We start from the raw sequence: 13304 nt of genomic DNA, 5'->3' as shown, positions 1-13304 counted from the left end.
GGGAGCGCGTTCCGGGGCCTGCGCTACCGTCCAGGGGGTCCGAGGTTCCGACCCCTTAAGCAGGTTTTGTGCGGGATCGCCTCTCGCACCACTGCGTACTTCTCTGCAGACTGCTGTTCCACTTAAGCCAGAGAAAAAGGATTCGGAAACGGCGTCTCGGCCGGAGCTCGGCGGATCAGCCTCTGCACGCCATCGGCTCCAGGCCACGCCCCCCATGGCAGACCCTTTCCCATCTATGACGTCTCCCGTACCTGTTTTAGGGGCTCATGAACATAGGTATTTGTCACTTGTTCAGTCCTTTCCTTAAGCCTGATGTCTCTGGTCCCTTCCTTTGTGCCGTTCCTATACTGACATCTTTTGCACCTGTTCTATATACTGATGCATCTCTCACTGAGGCATCTCTTCCTGTTACACATGCAGTGATTTTCCTATCGTGGGACCTCTTTGGCCTGCTCTGTAGACTGATGCATCTCTCTCTGTTATATGTTCAGTGCTGTTCTCAGTGCTTTTCCGATCCTGGGATCTCTTGGACCAGTTCTATAGAGTGAGGCATTCAACCATCTGCATGGGGAGTGTGCGTTTGCCTGGGCTTTTTTGAAATTTTGTAATTAAATGGAATATTGGAAGATCAACCTCTGGAAAATGTGTGCGGCTAATCCGCACACATTTTCCTATGTTTGCCGCACAACAAACGTAGTCAAGTGTACTCTGGGGGGGAAACAGCCTACAGGCGCAGTCCTCCTGTCATGTTCAGCTGGAATGTGACAGCCACGGGTACATCAAAGCATCTCAGGAACGGGGAACGGGGAAGGCAACACCTTCCTCCTGCCATGGCCAGCCTAATTAATTATCAAAGGCTCCATGGATCTATCCTGCTCATTGTCAAAGTTCTGCTGGTGGCAGTGAATACTGATGAGAGTTAATTGAAACAGGCCTGCGAGAGGCCAGATCACAGAACTGACAAAAGGGGAAAGGAAACCAACACCTCTTGGATATGCAGTGTGTCAACTTGAAGCTAGCTCCAACCCCTCTGTATAAAGGACATTGAATGTCATGTCTGGGACAACTGTTTACAGTAGGCAACCCCTGCAGGGAGACCCCCTTTCAGAGGGAAGAAGTATGTGATTTGATGGAGACAGAAAGCCTGTTCTCACGACATACTTCAAGGGAGACCTGCACTTTGATCAGAAGCCACAGAGAGCTGAATTAACCAGAGAGACACTTTGATCCACAACAGACAAGAAGATGGGTCGGACTAAGTAGTACATGTTGTCACCCCTTACCTTTCCTGATGCAAAGCACTCAGGTTATGACCCCACACAAAAGAGAATATTGTTGGTGGGGACCCAGGATTGGTTCATGAAGGTAGGCTTAGCCTGCACTAATCACTGGGGCCCATTTGGCTTTAAAAGATGCTAAGCCCCTCTCTTAGCAGATCATATGACGAATCCAAAAGGAGTAAGAAGAAGGACTTAGTTGGACCCTCGTTGAAGGTACAGTCTGCCTTACATCTTCTGCCAGTGAAGGAAAGCCAGGATTTCCAAGAGGGAAGCAATATTCCTCCCCTAAACATCTCCCAGGGAACAGAGGGAGATACCAAACTCAGAAGACCCATCCAACAACTCCAGAACCTGTACCCAGCCGGCACACAGCATGCCCTGCTAGGTTGTGCCAGCAGGCTTCCTAGGGGGGAAGTTCCAGAGAGACTCTGACCAGATGGCAAGGCTGTTCCCTGCAAACACTCTCCTCAGCTTTGCTCCGTCCGCCTTAAAGGACGACACGTGCCCAGCGAAGAAGTTAGAAAGAGTGCCACAACAAGCATCAACCAGCATCCATCTTTTAATAACACTTTCAAGGCAGTTGAGCCCTCGAACCGCGAACGGCTGCACCACTGACTGTTGTCCAGCTGCAGTCAGTAAAGCCATGAGAGACGCTTCGACCAGCGTTCCAGATCTGCCAACCAGCACAGAGACAGCGACTCTTGATCCCGAGCTCTGTGTATGCCAGCCTGCAGCCATCTGTCAAGCCTCGCTTGCCAAACTGCCTGCCGCCTGATACCCGCAGCTGTCTCCAATCTGGAACTCTGTCGCAGGAGCTATAAAGTGTCCTGGAAACGACATGATGCTGTCGAGCATCAAGATCATCTCAAGCACCAGGTACATTGTGGTTCTGTCCCCATGGTCCTTCTCTGAAGGCCCCTATTGAAATTCATGACCCCTTGCTCCCTTGGTGCTGAAACCAAATAACCTTGAACAGTTAAGACTGATTGCTTTACCAACTACCCCCCTGTCAGTGTCCAGAATACATCCTTTTTTTTGTGAAATTGTCTGTACTGTGTGTTCCTTTACAGGGTGGGTTGTATTTTGCAGTGTGCTAGAACTGTCTGTTGCAATAATAATAAGGTAGATATTTGTATGCAACCTTGACAGGATAGTCCCTTTTATCATTGGGTAATAATTGTATTTTCGCTGTGTTGCAACTAACCAACGATCCACGACCTTCCGGGGATAAGCCTACCGTTTCGTTCATGTTACCAAAATTGGACAAGGAGGTTTATAATTCACTTGTGTTTTCAATCTGTTCCGATCCTTTCTGGTGTACTAGAGGTGTGGGGCTGATTGCTGGTTTAGAAACCGATATTCATCTCTGGACCACTCATGCCCGTTGATTCATCACATTGGTGGCAAGCTGTGGGATCAGTTGGAGCCTTGCGTATAGCTTAGTCACCCAATGATAAAAGTACTGTTGCAGACAACGTTAAGTCACTGCTAGGTATTACTAATTATCACAGAGCTTGAAATGGAGACTGTAAAAGGCATGACCAAGGATGTCCTGCATGTCTTATGTCAAGAGAGGGGACTTCCCCACAGCACTAAGGTTAACTAACCTGAGTTGCTGACCAGCCTCCAAGCTTGGGTAGAAGCAAGGGCAATTGGGGAGAAGACCCCAGGGGGCAGGCTAGGCCCCTTGTACCCGAACAGACAAGACCTTCCGGAGGGGGAAATAACAAGGACGACCGAATGAGCAGTGTTTCTCGCCAATCATCCCGCCAGGGTGCAAGCATGGTTTCTCAACACTCTAGAGTGTCAGTGAGGTCAGGGGCTAGTGCAACATCCCACAGGTCCCTGGCCTCAACACAGGCTCTAAGTGGCCCACTAACTGCGCTGCTTGTTAATGAGGTAGCAGCTAGAAAGCTACTGTTCGCGGAGAGGAGATTATCGCTAGAGGAACAGAAACATCGGGTTAAGGTCACCCTAGAGTTGCGCAAGCTTTCACTTGAAGAGAGGAAGGAGGCCAAGCAATCCACCTCTAGTGAAAGCAGCAGTAGTGGCTCAAACCAGAGTGCCTGAGATAAGCCCGATGGCACATCCCCAAAGACTAAGTGCAGGCTTATGAAGTGGAGAAGGATTTCTTTGACTGGTTTGAAGTGCTCAATCTGCCTTTTCAGCTACAGGAGGTGGATGAGGTACTGTGGGGTGCAGCCCTGATGAGTCACATACCGACACCAGGGACTGATGCAATTCTTCAGTTAACGCCTGAGGAAAGGCCCATTTATGAGAGCATGAAGGCAGCCCTCCTCAGGAAGTTCTTTAAAATCCCAGAACAGTATCCCAAGAGCTTCAGAGAGCTTGGTAAGAAAAGTGGGCAGACATTTGAAACGTTTACACACTTGTTGAAATATCTGAGCTGGTAGGTGACTCGTAACAAAGTTGACACATTTAATTAAAGGAATGGACAGTTTGTGTGTGAGCATGTATTGAAAAAACGTGAGGTTGACCTACACCAGCATCTTGTGGACAAGACTATCACAGGCCCTAGGGAGCTTGCAATGGCTTATGACTGGTTTGTGAGTACTCGAGTCCAGAAAAAAGCTCAGGGGAACACACCTAAACTGGAAAAGAAATCGGCGGACAAAAAAGTAAACAAGGATGGGAAGGACAAAGGTCTAACCACACCCTATTCATAGTTAGGGCCCCAAAAGAACAAAGGGAAATCCCAAAACTCTAGTTTAGCTGTGCACACCAAAAAGAAGTGCAGATGTACTCCTAACACTGGCACACGTGCATTCTCACCACCCAAAGGCTGTTTTATGCATAAGGAGCTGGGCCATAGGAAACGGAATCCTGCTTGCAAAGGCTTACCCAAGCAAGCCACAGTGAATGTTGGACTCATGGAAGAGGCCATCATTAGTGTGGGCCTCTTAGAGGAGGACTTCCCACTAGGTCAGAGAGTGGCCAAATGTGGATTGGTCACACTGAGCGTGAACGGTACCAGGTCTCCAGAAGAGATTCCAGTTCCCAATAATACACAACTCCATCTAGAACATGTGTATATCAATGGACACAAAACTCCTGCGGTCCGAGACACTGCGGCTTGTGTCAATGCTGTCACCTGACAGTGGGTACATCCAGGCCAGTATATTGATGGGCCTGATTGTAGCGTCAGCGGGTTTGATGGAAAGAGTAAGTGTCCCTTAGCGATTGTAGAGTTCAGCTGGCGAGGTGAAATGACCCAGCGCCGTGTAGCAGTGAAAGACTTCATCCCTGTCCCATGTCTTTTGGGTAATGATCTTCCTGATCCTAAGATAGTCGCAATTGGCTACCCGATCGATGGCCAATGAGATCACCACATTAAACACTGTGAGTGCCTTAGGGCCTGGAGTTCTTCCAGAAGGCTTTTTGGAACGTCTGGCGTGGCTAGTGGCCCCTAGTCCTGTTCCACAGACTGCTGTGTCGCCTTCCCCTGTGGCAGAGGGGCCAGTCACCACTTAGGACCTGACTTTGGTATCAGGGGACTCAGTGACTTCAGAGTTGCCTGGCGCGCAGGAACCTGAGATGGAGGATCAGGTGGGCACAGATCTGAAGGGCCTGCCCAAGCTGGATGAGTTTGCATCAGCTGGGGGCCCAGATATGGCTGACTTCTTTAAAGCCCAGAAAGAGTGTCCCACTCTGGCGAGCCTGCAGAAGCATGTAGAGGAGCATGCTAACGGTGAGGCCCCTGGCTTGTTCAAAGTGTACTGGGAGGATGTACTCCTGTACAGTGAGCCAAAACACTCTGAGGAGTGAGGGCACCAGGCGGTTGGTGACTCCCCAATGGCACAGAAAGTTCCTTTTGGATTTGGCTCAACACAAATTCCTTTAGCAGGTAACTTGGGAGTGACTAAGACATCAGACTGGTTGTCTGCACACTGGCTCCAGTTCAGCATAAAGGTTAAATAATTTGTCTGGTCCTGCCCGACTTGTCAAGCTTCTGGCAAGTCAGGTGGTGTTACAAAGGCCCCCTTAATTCCACTACCTGTGGTTGGTCGGCCTTTCGAGAGAATAGACATGGATATTGTGGGTCCTTTGGATTCTCAAACCAGCTGAGGGAACAGATACATCTTGGTGTTGGTGGACCACACCACATGATACCCTGAGGCTGGCCCTCTGAGGAGCATCAAAGCCCCCGTGGTTGTGAAGGCTCTTATTGGGATACTCTCCCATGTTGGATTCCCCAAAGAAGTTGTTTCTGACAGGGGCTCAAACTTCATACCAGCGGTATATGAAGGCCATGCGGGAAGAGTGTGGAGTCACCTATAGGTTCTCTATATCTTTCCATCCACAAACAAATGGGATTATTGAGCAGTTCAACAAGACCCTGAACGTAATGATAGGTGGCTTGGAAGAGCACCTAAGGAGAATATGGAATATTCTCTGGCCATGCCTTCTGTTTGTCTACAGGGAGGTGCCACAGAACAGAGTAGGGTGTAGCCCCTTTGAAATTCTGTTTGGACACCCTGTACGAGGTCCCCTCAGTCTAGTGAAAGAGGGATGGCAGAGCAAACCCTAATTCCCTACATGAGATTTAGTGGACTATGTACTTGGCCTTTGGTCTAGAATGGCGAAGTACATGGAACAGTCGGCAAAGAACCTAAAGGCCAGTCAGGAGCTGATGAAGCACTGGCACAACCAGAAGACCACAATGACCGTCTTTTCACAAGGCCAGTGGGTGTGGATTATGGAGCCTGTCATACCCAGTGCCCTTCAGGACAAGTGGACTGGGCCTTACTGTGCGCTGTAAAAAGTCAGTGAGGTGAATTATCTGATTGACGTGAAAGCACCTAAACAAATGTGCAGGGTCTTTACCGCCAACCGGCTAAAACCCCATTTTAGCCGGGATGACTCTGTCATGGCATTAGTGACTGATGGAGAGACTGAGGAGGAGACCGATCCAATCCCAGACCACCTGCACACTGAAGCCACAGATGGTGTCAGCCTTGCAACAGACCTGTCAGAACAGCAACTGACAGACTGTCTCCGTTTACTGGGTCCGTTTGTCGGTCGTTTTTCTCTGACTCCAGGTCACGCAGATTGGTGCGCCCATGATGTGGACACTGGAGACAGTAAGCCGGTGAAGAGTAAAATTCACCAGATATCCGATAAGTTCAAGGACACCATCAAGGAGGAAGTTTCCAAGATACTGTCCCTTGGAGTGACAGAGCCACCCCACAGCCCCTGGCTAGCCCAGTGGGACTGGTCCTTAAAAAGACCAGTGGTGAGTTCACTTTTGTGTGGACTACGGGGGTCTCAATTCTGTCATAAAGACAGATGCTTGCCCTATTCCTCGGGCAGATGAGCTAATTGACAAGCTCGACGCTGCCAAGTGCATGAGTAGCTTTGACCTTACAGCGGGCTATTGGCAGGTGGGCTTGACAGATGGAGCGAGAGAGAGGCCAGCATTCTCAACCCCAGAAGAACATTATCAGTTTACTGTGATGCCCTATGGATTGAACAATGCACCTGCCACTTTTCAGCAAATGGTTAACCAGGTTTTGTCTAGTCTGGAAAAGTTCAATGGCGCCTATTTAGATGACATTGCTGTATTCAGCCACACCTGGGAGGATCACTTATCCCACCTGAAACAAGTGCTTCAGGCAGTGCAGAATGCAGGTCTGACTATCAAGGCCACAAAGTGCCAGATAACGCAGCATACAGTGATCTACCTAGGCCGGTGGAGGTAATAAACAACCTCTCGAAGCAAAGGTACAGGCTGTGAAGGATTGGGACATCCCCACCACATAGACGTTGGTGACAGCCTTTTTAGGTCTCATCAGGTACTACCGGTCGTTCATCAGAGGGTATGGGACCATTGCCATGTCCCTGAATGATGTAACTTCCAAGAAGTTGGCGAAGAAGGTAATTTGGACCCGCGCCTGTCAAACCTCCTTTCAGGATTTAAAGGATGGATTGTGCAGGGCCCCAGTCTGAAAGTGACAGACTATGGTCGGGAGTTCATTATCCAGACAGACGCCTGTGATGATTTTGGGATTGGAGCAGTGTTATCACAGCTGTACTCTGAAAGGGTAGAGGAACCTGTTGCCTACATTAGCAGACGGTTGACAAAAAGCGAAAGGAACTAGCTTGTTGTAGAATTGTAGAAAAATAGGTATACAGGATCATGTGGGCAATAAGGAACCTTAAACCTTACATTTGGGTCTCACTTTACGATCCAGACAGACCACTAGCCTCTGCGATGGTTAATGGCCATGCAAGAGGAGAACCCAAACTTTTATGTTGGGCCATATCCCTACAGGGATTAGATATGGATATCCAACACAAGCCAGGCTCCAAGCATGGAAATGCAGATGGCCTCAGCCGGTACTTTTGCCTTGATGATGAACCAGACCCTCAGTAGGGTGGTGGTTCACATGTTGAGGCTTGGGGGCATGTGAGGAATTCAAACATCGGCATGGGGAGTATGTGCTCGCCTGAGCTTTTTTGAAATTTTTTAATGAAATGGAATGTTGGGAGATCAACCTAATCTGCACACATTTTACTATGCTCGCAGCATAACAAACACATAGTAAAGTGCACTCTAGGGGGACACAGCCTACAGGCGCAGTCCACCTGTCATGTTCAGCTAGAATGTGACAGCCCCAAGTACATCAAAGCATCTCAGGAAGGGGGAATGCAACACCTTCCGCCTGCCAGGGCCAGCCTAGTTAATTATCAAAGGCTCCATGGATCCGCCCTGCTCATTGTCAAAGGTCTGCTCGTGGCAGCGCATACTGATGAGAGTTAATTGAAACAGGCCTGCGAGAGGCCTGATCTCAGAATTGACAAAAGGGGACACCAAAACCAACACATCTTTGATATGCAATGTGTCAACTTAAAGCTAGCTCTGATACCTTTGTATGAAGGGCAGTGAATGTCATGTCTGGGACAACTGTTTATAGTAGGCAACCCCTGCAGGGAGACTCCCTTTCAGAGGGAAGAAGTGTGTTACTTGATGGAGACAGAAAGTCTGTTGTCACCACAAACTTCAAGGGAGACCTGCACTTTGATCAGGAGCCACAAAGAGCTCCATTAACCAGAGAGACACTTTGGTCCACAACAGACAGGACGATGGGTGTAGTACACGTTGTCACCCCTTACCTTTCATGTTGCAAAGCACTCTGCTTATAACCTCAAGCATAACAGAAGATTGTTGATGTGGACCCAGGATTGGTTAATGAAGGTAGGCTTATCCTGCACCAATCACAGGGGCCCTTTTGGCTTTAAAAGAGGGCATCATTTGATGACTTTGAAAGGAGTAAGAAGTAGGACTAATTTGGAACCTGGCTGAAGGTACAGTCTGCCTTACAATTTCTGCCAGTGAAGGAAGGCCAGTTTATCAAAGAGGGAAGCAGTTACCCTCATCTAAACATCTCCCTGGGAACAGAGGGAGATACCAAACTCAGAGGACCCATCCAGCAGCTCCAGAACCAGTACCCAGCCAGCCCACAGTGTGCCATATTAGGTTCTGCCTGAAAGCTTCTTAAGGGGGAAGTGCCAGATAGTCTCTGACCAAAGGACAAGGCCGTTGCCTGCAAACACTCTCCTCAGCTTTGGGCCATCTGCCTTAAAGGATGACGCATGCCCAGTGAAGAAGCTAGGAGAAGAGCCACAACAAGCATCAACCAGAGTCTATCTTTTAAGGACATTTTTGAGTCAGTCAAGCCCTCAAAACACAGCCGGCTTCACAACTGACTGTTGTCACGCTGCAGTCACTAAAGCGATCCAAGAGGCCTCAACCAGTGTTCCAGATCCGCCAACCTGCACAGAGACAATGATTTTTGACCACTAGTAACCATGTAGGCTGGCCTGCAGCTGTCCGTCCAGCCTCGCTTGCCGAACTGCCAGCCTCCGGATACCCACAGCTGTCTCCCATCTTGAACTCCATCGCAGGAGCTGCAAAGAATCCTAGAAATAACTTGACGTTGTCGAGCATCAAGATCCATCTCATTCATAAGATAAATTGAGGCTCTGTCCCCCTGGTCCTTCTCTGAAGGTCCCTAGTGACATTTATGACCCCTTGCTCCCTTGGTACTGACACCAAATAACCTTGAACAGTTGAGACTGATTGCTTTACCGACTACCCTCCTGTCAGTGTCCAGAGTGCATTCCTTTCCCTCGGGAAACTGTCTGTCCTCTGTGTTACTTAACAGGGTGTGTTTTATTTTGTAGTGTGCTAGAACTGTCTGTTGTAATAATAATAATAATAATAATAATAATAATAATAATAATAATAATAATAATAATAATAATAAGATATTTGTATACAACCTTGACTGGACAGTCCCTTTTATCATTGAGTAGTAATTTTATTTGGTGTTACAACCAACCAACGATCCACGACCTAGCGGAAATAAGCCTGCCGTTCTATCCACGTTACCAAAATAGGACAAAGGTTTATAATTGACTTGTGTTTCCAACCTGTTTGGATCCCTTCTGGTTTACTTGAGGTGTGGGTCTGATTGATGCTTTAGAAACTGATATTCATCCCTGGATCGCTGGTGCCCCGGAAGTTGATTTATTACACTCTCCTATCTTGGGATCACTTGGCCTACTCTGTAAACTGATAAACCTCTCTCTGATGCACGTTCAGTGACTTTCCTCTCCGGAGTTCTCTTAGACCAGTTCAGTAGACTGATGCATCTTTCTCTGTTACCTGTTCAGTGACTTTCCTATCCTGGGGTCTCTTGGACCTGCTCTGTAAATGTATGCATCTCTCTCTGTTACCTGTTCAGTGACTTTCCTATCTTGGGATATCTTGGGCATGCTCTATAGACTGATGCATGTATCTATGTTACATGTTCAGTGACTTTCCTATCCTGGGGTCTCATGGACCCTTTGTATAGACTGATGCATCTCTCTCTGTTGCATGTTCAGTGACTTTCCTATCCTGGGGTCTCTTGCGCCTGCTCTATACACTGATGCATGTCTCTCTGTTGCATCTTCAGTGCTGTTCTCAGTACTTTGCAATCCTGAGACCGCTTGCGCCTGCTCCTTAGACTGATGCATGTCTCTCTGTTGCATCTTCAGTGACTTTACAATTTTGGGATCTCTTGGACCTGCTCTATAGACTGATGAATCTCTCTCTGTTGCACTATAAGTAACTTTCCTATCCTGGGATCTCTTAGACCTGCTCAATAGACTGGTGCATCTCTCTATTGCGTGTTCAGTGACTTTCCTATCCTAGGGTCTCATGGACCCTTTGTATAGACTGATGCATCACTCTCTGGTGCATGTTCAGTGTGTGTCGTATCCTGGGATCTCTTGGACTTGTTCTATTGACTGATGCTTCACTTTCTGTTTCATGTCCAGTGATTATCCTGTGCTGGCATCTCTTGGGCCTATTCAAGAGTGATGCTTCACTCTCTGCTGCATGTTCAGTGCATTTCCTATCTTGGAGTCTCTTGGGCATGCTCTATAGACTGATGCATGTATCTATGTTACATGTTCAGTGACTTTCCTACCCTGGGGTCTCTTGCGCCTGCTCTATAGACTGATGCATGTCCCTCTGTTGCATCTTCAGTGCTGTTCTCAGTACTTTGCAATCCTGAGACCGCTTGGGCCAGCTCTATACACTGATGAATCTCTCTCTGTTGCACTATAAGTAACTTTCCTATCCTGGGGTCTCTTAGACCTGCTCAATAGACTGATGCATCACTCGCCATTGCCTGTTCAGTGCTTTCTCTGTCCTGGGTTGTCTTGGACCGGTTCTATAAACTGATGCATCTCTCACTGTTGCATGTTCAGTGATTTCCACATCCTGTGGTCTATAGGGACTGCTCTATAATCTGATGCATCTCTCACTGTTGTATGTTCAGTTATTTTCCTATCCTGGGATCTTGTGGACCTGTTCTATAGACTCATGCATCTCCCTCTGTTGCATGTTCAGTGACTTTCCTATCCTGGGATATCTTGGACCTGCTCTGTAGACTGATGCATCTTTCTCTGTTCCATGTTCAGTGCTTTTTGTGTCCTGGGATCTCTCAGGTCTGCTCTATAAACTGATGCATCCCTCTGCTGCATGTTCAATATTTGTCCTATTTTAGGATCTCATGGACCTCTTCTATAGATGGATGTGTCTCTCTATGCTGCATGTTCAGTGAGTTTCTTATCGTGGGATTTCTTGGACCTGTTCTATAAACTGATGCATCGCTCTCTGTTCCATGTTCAGTGCTTTTTGTGTCCTGGGATCTCTCAGGTCTGCTCTATAAACTGGTGCATCTCTCTATTGCGTGTTCAGTGACATTCCTATCCTGGGGTCTCATGGACCCTTTGTATAGACTGATGCATCACTCTCTGGTGCATGTTCAGTGTGTGTCGTATCCTGGGATCTCTTGGACTTGTTGTATTGACTGATGCTTCACTTTCTGTTTCATGTCCAGTGATTATCCTGTGCTGGCATCTCTTGGGCCTATTCTAGAGTGATGCTTCACTCTCTGTTGTATAGTCAGTGCTTTTCCTGTCCTGGGATCTCTAGGACCTGTTCTATAGACTAATGCATCTCTCTCTGTTGCATGTTCTGTGACGTTCCTATCCTGGAATCGCTTGGCCCTGCTCTGTAAACTGATGCATCGCTCACTCTTGCATGTTCAGTGACTTTCTATAGATTGATGCATCTCTTGCCATTGCCAACTCCATGACTTTCCTATCCTGGAGTCTCATGGACCCTTTGTATAGACTGATGCATCTCCCTCTGTTGCATGTTCAGTGACTTTCCTATCCTGGAATCTCTAGGAACTGTTCTATAGACGGATGCATCTCCCTCTGTTGCATGTTCAGTGACTTTCTATCCTGGGGTCTCTTCGACCTGTTATATAGACTGATGCTTCACTCTGGTGCATGTTCATTGACTTTCTATCCTGGGGTCTCTTCGACCTGTTCTATGGACTGATGCTTCACTCTCTGTCGCATGGTCAGTGCTTTTTCTGTCCTGTGATCTTGGGCTTGTTCTATAGACTGACTAAGTCTGTTCTATTGAGGGTTGCACCTGTCCCTCTGCTCCCAACTTGCCATTCATATTGATGTGCCCCAGTTCCTGTCGCCTGTGTGTCCTGTAGACTGGTTCACCATTATCAGTAAATGGACACTTCGATTAAAGACAGGAAGAAGCAAAATCCATCCACCAGCTCAAGTGTGTTTGGCAAGAGTTCTTCCCAAAGGAACTCTCCCATCTTCCAAAAAGGCCCCGTCTAGAAGAGGACCCATGTGTAGCCTGTTTCTGACCCTTGACCTACATTGAGAATCTGCCAACTTGACTCCACCACAGTTTAGGGGTCATTTACAGTGCACATTAGTCCTTCATCAGTTGCCCTGGTGATGATGGCTTGGTGGGCCCCATTAAATTATGCTCCACTCCTCTTTATTCTACAGGACCCTAAAGGTAACCGGATCAACCAATGGCACGACCTGGCTCCGCAAGATGGAATCCTGGATTTGTCCCACCCACTGGCCTCCGAACCTCTCTTTGGCACATACAGGATTAAAGTCAAGTCCCCCCAAGCAGAGCAGACATTTGAGGTCATGAAATACGGTAAGAGCTGGGCGTCAGGGTCTAGACTTGTTGGTTCTATAGTGGGGAAGTTGTAGGTCACTGTCTAGGGCGCCACTAGCTTGGAGAACCAGGGAGCACCATATCGGTCTTAAAAACATAAATGTCGGATCCATTGCAAGGGAAGGCAGGCACCCAAATGGCAATTGGCCCAGAGGCAGCAAAATAAAACATGCACTGGTCCTAAGGAATATGTCCTGATTTTGTATTGTATTGAGACAAACAATGGAAAAGGGTGTCCCACTTGGTTTGGAGATGTGGTCCATGGGTAATGAGCAACAACTGCAAAAGGAGAGGATCATACAGCATATTTGTAAAATATTTCAACATTCAATGTGGAATGTATATAAAACTATATCGTTTATTTCATTATAATATACCAAAAGGAAAACACTTTGGCACATAATCATAACTACAATATAAAAGCCATCAGCTTAGAAAAA

Source organism: Ambystoma mexicanum, chromosome 3p (genome assembly GCF_040938575.1).
Source record: "Ambystoma mexicanum isolate Mex_15411 chromosome 3p, UKY_AmexF1_1, whole genome shotgun sequence".
NCBI classification, from domain to species: Eukaryota; Metazoa; Chordata; class Amphibia; order Caudata; family Ambystomatidae; genus Ambystoma; species Ambystoma mexicanum.
This window is presented reverse-complemented; position numbering follows the sequence as displayed.